This window comes from Egretta garzetta, unplaced genomic scaffold (genome assembly GCF_000687185.1).
Source record: "Egretta garzetta isolate BGI_Z169 unplaced genomic scaffold, ASM68718v1 scaffold310, whole genome shotgun sequence".
Lineage (NCBI taxonomy): Eukaryota > Metazoa > Chordata > Aves > Pelecaniformes > Ardeidae > Egretta > Egretta garzetta.
Genome location: NW_009258296.1, coordinates 170,365 through 179,092, shown reverse-complemented (window position 1 = coordinate 179,092; position 8,728 = coordinate 170,365). Strand labels below are relative to the sequence as shown.

The window sequence follows — 8,728 nt, the reverse complement described above, 5'->3', positions numbered from 1 at the left end:
TGGTAATGTGTGGCATCGAGAACAAATGTACACAAGTGTGCAAGAATAAAACTAACATAAACGGTATAAAATCTGGTCAACCTAGAGGAATATATATTTTTAAACAAAATTTATAGATTTGTGAGGAGTTGTTCAACTATAGGCTACAGTGAGAAAGCTTCTGTCTGGCTGGATTCTTCCATGTTTCTTCTGCAATTCTGCTTGACCAGTTTGTAGATTTTTTTTTTAATTAAGCTTTTTAGATGGAAATCAAAACAAAAAAACTCACAGAGGTATCAGCAAAGCTATGAATCACCTGGTCTACAAAACTGTGTGTACACTTAGCAGACAAGATTAAAACAATAATTCATGTATGTTTTGATTTTCCTACAGCAGTACATTTGCATTATTCCAAATCCTGTACTTCCTCTTTTTTATGGATGAGGCAGTATCCAGTAACTAAATCCGGATGCCATAAAGGGGGGCGGGGGGGAAAGAAATCTGTAGCTTCAAAAGCAAAATCCTAAGAACAGAATGAAGCAACATACTTGAAGCAATACGTATCAAACTTTCTACTGTTAAATACGCACAGAAAAGAATTCACAGAGGACTAACTCATGACAGATATCCATATGGTCTTCCATCATTACTTGCCTGATCCCTCTTAGGTAGCCTCTAACACTAAGGTCTCCTTAAAGAATACTATAAAATTCCTCTTCTATGCAAATCATCGAACACCATCAAATACCATCCCCAGCATGGACAGGAGATAACAACTGCTAGTAACAAGCTGTCATTAACAGGTCAATATTCAGTAATTTTAAGTTAATACTTTTTCTTTAAAATGGCATTAACTAAGCTTTAACACAATACTGAAAGTTATTTTTTTCATTAACATTCAGTAAAATTATTTACATCTCCTATATTAATGACCTTTTTCCTTAGAGGTTTTTGAAAGTAAGAACCCTAATGAGTATTAATTAAACATCCCCCAAAAATCTAAGTGTGGCATTTTTGCTTTCTGTTGCTTTTGACATTTTCTTCTTTTAAAAGTTGGCATTGCCTTTCAAATTTCAACACAGCTGCAAAGTCAGTTTGAACAAATGGCTTAACACACCTTCAACATCCTCTCTATACACACATACACACACACACACATGCATTCTTGTGAGGAGGGAATGGGAGCTGGAACAGATGTTGCTAAAAAAACCCCACAAACCCAGCTTGAAACATACCCTAAACAGACAGCTAAAACATACATGACAACAGGTGACCCCTTTCATTCTTCCTCTGACTAGATTACCATGTTAAGTATTTTCTGAGCATTCTTCCAGGGCAATTAGCAAAACCAAAGAAAAGAACCACCTGTCTTCAGTTTAAGTAACAAAAACTGCATGGTTTTTGTGTGTGCGTGCTTTCACTGGGGAGGGGTAAGTGACTTCTGCATTGGTATTTGCAAGCATACACCTGGATATAAAGGAGACTTAAAAAGCCCCCAAAATATTGTTGAATGGCTGCTCCTCAGATGCCAGATTTCACTTTCTATTCTGCAGGCATATTCATTGCCTGAATTGGATATAAAGGCTATGTTCCAAGATTTCAAGTTGTGTGCTTTGAGACAGGCATACTTTGTGTCTTGCAGCATAGTGAATACATATTGCTGGCAACCGTATAGACCTAGCACTGCTTCTTATCAGAAAAAGAGCCCTGCCCCAGAAAACCTTACAAACCAGAGACATGAAATGGCATTAGCAAACAGAAGGTAATTAATCAGCAGAAACAGAATTTGTAGCCAGAAATGAGTCACTTGGAAAAAACTTGGGATTCAGTGCTGTAAGGCTGGGTAATGTACAGAAAGTACTACTTGTCCAACAGGCAAATAGAAATGCAGCTAGTACTAGCCAATCCTGTAAGTGCATGTAGCTCAGAAAGACCAGGTATTTCTGCTGTATCACAGCTGAGCTTTTACCAGAAAACAAGCTTTAACACAGAAGCATTTGTTTGCATGTGTGACAGCCGTAAGAGGCAAGTTTTCCATAACATTAAGTGCTATACTAAAACAAGTCTAAATAATCTTACAGTCTACTGAAGCATGTTAGTTCTTTAAGCACAGATCCAACTTCCAAAATTACCTTACCAGTGAAGTTGCTAGAAACACCATTTTAACATACATGCACGTTTGTATGGACTTTCCTTAACATAGTTACATGAACATACACACAAGGACACTTAAAAAAGCCAACCCGATTTTGACACAAAAATCCAATGTCTACCGTTGTTTAGTACATACATAAAACACACTGCAAGAAGATGGCATTTTTCAATGTGGACAAGCTACTAAGCAAAAATACGCAGTAGTACTTCCTGTACAACTGAAGCAATATGCAGTATGTTCACTGAAGAAGGAAGCTCTTCCAGTTAGATTTCTCAGAATTTTCTGAAACAAAGAGAGATCCTGCTACACTTCAGCTGTGCTACTACTACACACACAAGATATGACGTGAACAGTTGCAGAGGCAGCAGTTGATGAAATGGTCAGATGGTGTTCTCAGTGAAAAGTGGCTTACAAAAAAATATTAGGTTAGAATGAGGATATCTGGACAGGTGCAACGGTGTGGAGTGCTTCAAAAGGGAAGAATGGCATTCAGTCTCTACACAGAACAGGAAAGACCATAAACAGATATACTTCACAAGGAAAGTATTCTGGCAGTAACACAACACAAGAAGCTGTGACAATCAAAGTGGAGACAGGATCAGTTTCTGTCGCACCCATCTGGAAATCTTGGGTACAAGCAAGGCTGAATAGAGGCTGAACATGGGTGAACCTGGGTTCAGGTTGTGGGTGAACTGAATTCCAGATAGGGAAACAGGTAAGACTGAAGGAGTGAGGGAAGGAGCAACAAAGCCAAGGAAGCATCAGATGTCAAGGCAGCAGAGGTCACATCTGCGTTAGGAAGCAGCGTGCACCAGCAGAAATGCTTCTGTAGACTGAGAGCCAGCACTGAAGATCTGACATCCTGGTCTGGTCCTGTGGATTAAACACCCACGACCTGTTGGGATTGTTCCTAGGCTGCTCCGTGAAGTGAACCAAAATGCAGTAACCAGGTTTTAAGGAAAGATTCACTTCAAAACCATACTCCTGACACAAACTGACACCTTAATATAGTTATTTATATATAGCTATATATATAAATATATGATACTGTTTCTGACCAGGAAGAGGCCACTAAGGCTTTAAATATGAACAATTTCATTGGAATGATGTGGATGAACAAAGGACAAATGAAAGCTGGTAAATGAGAGAAAGAAAGTAAAAACTATCATAGAGACCTGTAGTAGACAGAAGTATTGAAAGAGAGAAGGACTTTCTAAGGCAATAAGCGGAATCAAAGTTTCAGAAAAGAAGAGAATGGAAATGTTAATCTGATGAATAGTAAAACAAAGATATATCTGTAAATTCATGACACATACTGGGGAAGGAGGGGAAATGGAAAAAGACATTACCTCCAGATATGAAAATATACAACAGCTGAAACCAGTTTGTCCAGATGCTGATTATGTTATATTTCTGCTGTGCTTTCTAAGATGACAGAAACTTTCACAAATGAAGTTTTCTTAAATTAATGCCAATAAAGCAACCAACAAGAAGTACTATTAAAAATATGAAAAATATTAAAATAAATGTCAAGCAATGATATTAACTGTTATTTAGCAGAAGCAGGCATTTTCTGGGATAGTTTTTGTTCATCCTTGTATATACACATGGAGAAAATTCTATGAGAATTTTACATTGATTTCCCAAGGGGCTCCTTTCCTGAAGGCCAGGCAAATATTAAAAAAAAAACAAAACAGCTTTTTAAGAAAACTTAGAAAATTCAGCAGACCTGAAATAAATTATGCACAAGTACAGCTGCATTGGTTTTAGAATTTTTCTACAGATGCAGATGGGTGTACATACACATCTACACACACACACCCCCACAAATACACAGGGAAAAACTCTTAAAATAATTTACAAATCTTTCACTTAAGTAGCTTTGAGGGAAGTTGTTACTCTAAGGAACTGACATCTTTCAAGACAAAATAACATACCATTTTATCACACTGTATAATCACTTGTGTACCAACAATCTAGAAATTTGCCTTTCTTTATGCATACAAAAAATATTTGACCAAACTTCAAAATACAGCCAGAAATTTGTGATTAGCAGTTGAACCATTAACATTGTTCTAATCATCCTTTTCATTTAGGACATCTGTTTCTAAATAAGGGACTGCAGGCAGTTCTGTGAATGGTCAAGAACCATCCAAGCGCTGAGTAGTGGGAAAGGTGCACTCAAGCACTGCTCCTGCCAACATTGCTGTGTAGTCAAACAGCTACTATGATGTTCACTGAATGAAATAGAAGGGCTTGCAGGATGTGGCGATCCAGTCTTTATTTATGAGCATTTAAAACTGACCATAGAATGAGAATTCTTTTAGCAAGCCGTGTTACTGTCTGATTCATATTAGTGTTTTCAAACCAGCCCTGTTTTTTAAACAAAGGTTTCCTAGATTAGTGTTACAATCATGAAAACGGTATTCACAAAAGGATGAAAAGTATTACTGGTAGAAAAGGAAAGGAGGCTCATGTGGGAAAGGCATCTTAACCTTCAATACACGGGATTGCCAAGTGAAACAGTAATGCTGCATGCAATACAAAACATGTTTGATAATAATAATCCATGACATAACTTGTTGCTTTTTCAGGAAAATTAAATAGGGTATTTAAATATGTCATACTGTCAGAAGCTATATCAACTCAAGCCTGTAAATAGCCCTTTAAATTCACGTCTATGATGTGCTTAGTGTGATCAAGTTTATCCACCTGCTCACCCTTAACTGCAAAATCTAGTTAAGGTTGCTACCGAAATCACACACTTTACCAACCATACTGACTTAAAAACAAGAAAATAATGGGATGATTCATTTTAAACTGCTTACAAGCAAATGTCATGTGATACAACTACATTCCAAAAATGTCATTCACCCAAAATAGCCTGAACTGCTGTAAACCACAAATAATCACAACCCACCCATTCTGAACAAATACAAACAACTACTTTGTGTGACCAGACTCAAACACAAGCTCACACATATGCGTCACTTTACTGTAAGTTAAAAGTATTAAATATTTTATTTCATTAAAAACTCCACTAGATATAATAGTCAGCTAAGAGCTTAATTGTACTAGCAATATACCTTAGAAGAAAAGGTTAAATACAGCAAAATTAAAATAGAAATACATTAGAATAAAAAGCAAATCCTGTATGGATTTGTGGTGCACTCAAGAAATGCACATGTGGCCAACAGTCCCTTCATTAGCAGAAACAGTCATTAGAGTGGATAAAAGTGGCAGAGAGGGAATAACCGCCTGTCTCTGGCAACTCTCTTTGTTCGTCATGAACAAAAGCAAGAAACCTCCAATTACCTTTTAAATGGCGGAGGGGAGGTATAGAAAACCCTATTTGCTGGGAACTGGCAGGGCTGGGCACATCAGTACTTCTTGACAGCTAAGCAAGCTAGCTAGTACTACTGTAAAGGGCCCCCAGAGAGCAACCCTTCTCCTATGGAGACAAACAGTCTGGTAAGAATATGGTGAGGAAGAACCAAGTACAAATAGCAGGAAAAGCTGCCATCATGAAGACTAATCGTGATTTCCCAAATACAAGTCAGAGGAGGTAGCTTTTTGGAGGACACAAACACAGAGAAAGCCAAGAAGACTCGAGGCAACTTTTGCTTAAATAAAAGGCCAGTACTTTGTCCACCTCTGTCCAGCTCTGCCGCTCGCTCCTTAAGCACAAGCACCTCTCACCACACTGTAGCCGAGGATAAACGCGTTTTACCCAGCTGTAATTTGAGTACTGCCCATTTACCACCACTTAGCCTGGACCACTAAACAAACAGGTTTGCCTGCTTTCCCATGGCTTGGCCAGAGATACTTCTGCAAATACCACAGTAAGAACAGAGCAGTTCCAACATCACACAGATAGGTGCTAATTGCTTCTGCAGCCTCCAGCTTCTACCCAGCATTAGGCCCACAGCTAGGAAGGACACTAACAAATTGAAAAGGCAAAAAAAAACAGTACTATGGATCAGAATGGATGAAGGAAACGCTGCTTACCCTGAAGAAAGAAGATGAGAAAATAGACAAAGTACAGAGATGAGTCCTGGAGAAGGTGACCTGAATTACAGCAGCTCATGGGGCGGTACCCTCGGAGGGTCACCCTCCAAGTACATAATTAGTGCCAGGCCTGAGAAAAAAAACAGTTACTAAGTTAACGCAGCCAAGGGGAGAGGGGGGAGCTTGGGAGTTGGGTGGACAGGGCACAGAGGATACATTTTCTTTCTTAATATAGAAGGAGCAATGATGAAAGAAGCAGACTTTCCTCACCCACAGCCAAGTCCTGGCGAAAATCAAGAGAAGCCACTGTAGAGATCAACTCAGAAGATCACTGCTGCTTTGGTAGAGTGGTAAGGCCTGAACAGTGCAGACAGCTTCCAAGGAAAAGCAATTTTTCTTTAAAAGATGAAGAACAAAGGGTTTTTTCCCCCTCCCTCCCTTCTTTCCCCTCACACCCTCCGCCCAAATAGAGTGTAAACATTCAACCTCAACACACTGAATTCAGGCTACTCTTTGTGTGGCTGAACGTGCTAAATTTATGCTAATCTACAGAATATTATTCTCATTGTGCAGTATATCATCTGTAAAAATGAAACAGAATACAGAATTAAAATAGTTGGAAGATGAACAATAAAGGGATTAAGATCTAAACTGTTAAGATTTAGTCGAAAAAAATCATACTTTATTGTAAAACTACATATATAACAACGTATTTGGAAACTTTGTTCTTCACTTTTAAGGCCATGTTATACCGAAGAGCCCTGGAGCTCGAGTTAGGCTGTGCTGTCACATCAAAGTACACCTGGAAGGAAGCTGCAGATGTGGGAGGGGGGAGAAAGAAGTGTGGAGCCTGGAAAGTTCAGAAACTATCTCCACTGAAGAGGAAAGAAAGACAAGTTAGATGAAGGGGAGGGTGGGGGAAACATTAAAACACACCAACTTGTTCACAGTTTCTTCAGGAAGGACTGAGGACAAACTTCGCTTGTAAACCAGAACACTAACAGCTGCCCTTACACTTCACCACGGTAATGAAGTCTTTCATAATTGCCTTAGTAGTCAAAATGAGCATATTCCCACGATATACATACACACATATATATTTAAACAAAATATGTTGAATGATAAATGATGCTAATATATTCTAATTCCTTTAAGCAGAAGTTAAATATTCTCTTTAAGAACACAAATTCAAGGCCAATGAGCCGTTAAAATGACAGGCCCAGAAGCTGCTAGCATAAAAATATTCAATGTTTATGAGGACATGTAAGTTCCAGAGGAGAACTAGTTATATACAGTACACTATAGATCTATAGTTGAAATGTGACTGTGGTTAAAAAAAAAGAAAAAAAGAGAGAACAAAAACAAAACCAGAAAGCACACATGCTTACTGTGCCTGTGCTATTCCTGAAAACCTGGCAGCCTTCTTATTCCTAACAAGTAACTTAAAGCTCCAACATCTACAGAGCACCTTGCACCCAAAACTATGCTTAAGTTATCAAAGGCCTTACAACACATGCAGACAAGCACTACTTCCATGACTAACTCCGTGAAGGCTGCTTCCTACTTCCTGCTCTTCCCACCTGAACTCCTCCAACCTGATGCACTGCCATGCAGCTCCTCAACCAGTTGAAACAGAAACCCACCATGAAGTTGAAAACTCAAAATCAAACAAGAAAACACATTCAACCCACAGAAAACAAAATACAGTGGCAACCTACCACTTACATGGTAAAGGATCAGAAGTTAAACAATGATACTCAGTTCAAGCAGTGAAGAGCATTACCAACAGGACATGGTCTGATTAACTAAAATTACAGAAAGCTTTTTAAGGGTTTGACCAATAGCTGGATGGATCCTTCTTCATCAAAATGCAAAGCACTCTAAAGTGAAGAATTAGGTGGACACTTAAGCCTACATATGTTTTAAATAAAGCCCTCAGTGCATTTCCTTTCAGTCAGGAAATAGGCTTATAGACATGTTTATCATGCATTCTGAACAGATCCTATACCATTGCTTGCCCCATAGAGAACAATACAATTCTCCCTGCAGAAAGCAAAAACGTGGGACATGTTGTTTGAACAGTTCGGCAGTGAGTGCTGTAATTAAGCCTGCCTCTTCATGAAAGATCATGAAAGGGCAACAGGGAAAAAAAGTAAGCCTCAGAGGCACAGCCTTTCTTCTGTGATTTCCCTTCACTGGAATCCCTCCCACATCAGTCTGGGAAGAAACTGTACCCTGCTTCATAAAAAAGCAGTACCAAAGCCAAAGCCTGTTGCACTGGAAAGAAAATCAGCATCTAGATAGAGTGAGCTCACCATCCAGGACTTGCTATTATGCAAGACGGACGTGCCCTCATTTAAGGGGGGCCTGATACTCACACAGTGCTTCACTCTGCCATGGGTCTTTAAGAGCAACTGCCAAAATATTCAACCAGTGCAATGCAGTAACCTAAGCACAAGTCTCTGAACTCTGAAAATTACCAGTGGTTTTGACTAGCCTCTTTCTGCCGTATGCCAGGTCTCTGCAACTAGCCTTTCCATGTGCATTGGCTAAACAGCCAAGATTTCATTTTGTTCTTTCACAGGG

At 39.0% G+C, this 8,728-nt stretch overlaps 1 protein-coding gene across 1 annotated transcript in view; it reads right to left on the bottom strand.

The window, feature by feature from the left end:
• The window catches only part of CDC14B (cell division cycle 14B), a 45,097-nt gene that overhangs the window by 31,961 nt on the left and 4,408 nt on the right, over positions 1-8,728 (bottom strand). The window lies entirely within an intron of this gene.